General features: G+C 72.0%; 1 protein-coding gene across 1 annotated transcript in view; it reads left to right on the forward strand.

Annotated features, from left to right (window-relative positions):
- The first annotated feature begins 701 nt into the window (after positions 1-701).
- Positions 702-1474, forward strand: part of ACTB (actin beta) — a 4332-nt gene continuing 3559 nt past the window's right edge. The window contains exon 1 of the mRNA XM_026054103.1: positions 702-776. The gene's annotated coding sequence lies outside the window, so the exon portion shown is untranslated. The remainder of the gene's footprint in view (positions 777-1474) is intronic.

Raw genomic sequence — 1474 nt, forward strand, 5'->3', positions numbered from 1 at the left:
CAGGTAATGAGGTGATGGAGGGCGAGGGGCAGCCCCGCACGGCCCTTCCCGCACCTTTGCCCCACGGGGAAAAGGGAAAATCTCCAGGGCCCCGGGGCAGGGGCCGCGTCCCAGCTCTCGCTTGACTCAACGCCCTGAGTCAGAGGCGCCGGGGCCGGCTGCCTGCCGCCAGGTGACATGTTGGGGACAAGCAGCGGCCCTTAACGGTTTCCACGAGGGGGCACGTGCACGGCCATGGCCGCGGCGGGGCGGGGGTCGGGAAGGTGCCCCCACACACACACCGTGACACGAGCTCGGCCTAACGCCGCCGCTCGCTCCCCGCGCGACCCCTCCTCCCTCCCGCACAACGCCCGCAGCCCCGCACGGGGCCGGGGCCGAGCAGGGGCCGCTGCCCGGCCCGGGGACACCGCGGCCCGCCCGGCTGCGGCCCCCGAGGCCGCTTCTTTGTGCGGGGCCCCCCCGGCCCCAGCACCCCCGGCCCCTCCCCCTCCGCGGCGTGTTTTTTTTTTTTTTTCCCCTAACAGGCCGGGGGGGGGGAGGGGGGCGCTGCCGCGCGCGGGGCGGCGGCGCGAGGCGGGGAGGCGCGGCCGGCAGCCAATGAGGAGGGCGCGCTCCGAAAGTTTCCTTTTATGGCGAGGCGGCGGCGGCCCCCGGCCCTATAAAAGGCGGAACGCGGGGCGGGCGGGAGTCGCTGCGAGCTGTCCCCGTCTCGCGCTTGTGTGTGCGCCCCGCTTCTGCCGCCACCGCCCCGGCTCTGACCGCGCAACTCCACAAAGGTGAGAGGGGCTGTGGGGACGGGGGGGTCCGCGGGCGTCTCGCCTTGTCGCGCTATCGTTTGTTCTCGTTTTAGTTGTAGTTTGTATTTTCTAATTGCGTTTGCAGTGTGGGTTGGAGCGGTTAGAGTTGATAAGGGGGTGGCCTCTTCTCTGTCGAGGGGAGCGGCACTGTCCCATCGTGACGGGCGCTCGGGCGCCCTTTGTTGTGCGGAGCCGGCGCTGCGGGGCTCGCCCGCCGTCTAAGAGGCTTGCTCGGGGGCGGAGGGGGGAGGGGGCCGCTATTGTGTGCCGGGGGGGTGGGGGATGGGACGGAGGGGCTTTGTTTGCGCCGACCCCCATCTCTCCCATCGCCCTTAGAGAGGGTGGGAGTAGCACAGGGGGTGCGGTCCCTCCTGCAGCGCTGCCCGGGCGCACGCGGAGTTCTTCGGCGGCGGCGGAGGCTCCTCTCTGCCCGGGGGCACCGGTGCCTTTGCTGAAACGCAGCAGCCGCGGCGGGGACTGCACTTCCCGGCATGCCGGGCTCGGCCTTGGAAGCCGCCGCCTAGCAGATAAAACGGGGCACTGGGGGAAGCTCCGGGGCTGGGCTCGCGCTTGGCGGCGCGGGCGGCCGTTGCATAAGGAGGCGGCTCCAAACGCCCTTGGAGCCCCGCGCCGCTCGCTGCACACGGGGCGCCCCGAAACGCGGCGCTCGCCGGGGC

The sequence above is a fragment of the Nothoprocta perdicaria genome, unplaced genomic scaffold (genome assembly GCF_003342845.1).
Source record: "Nothoprocta perdicaria isolate Ctin4 unplaced genomic scaffold, notPer1 scaffold_12, whole genome shotgun sequence".
NCBI lineage: Eukaryota > Metazoa > Chordata > Aves > Tinamiformes > Tinamidae > Nothoprocta > Nothoprocta perdicaria.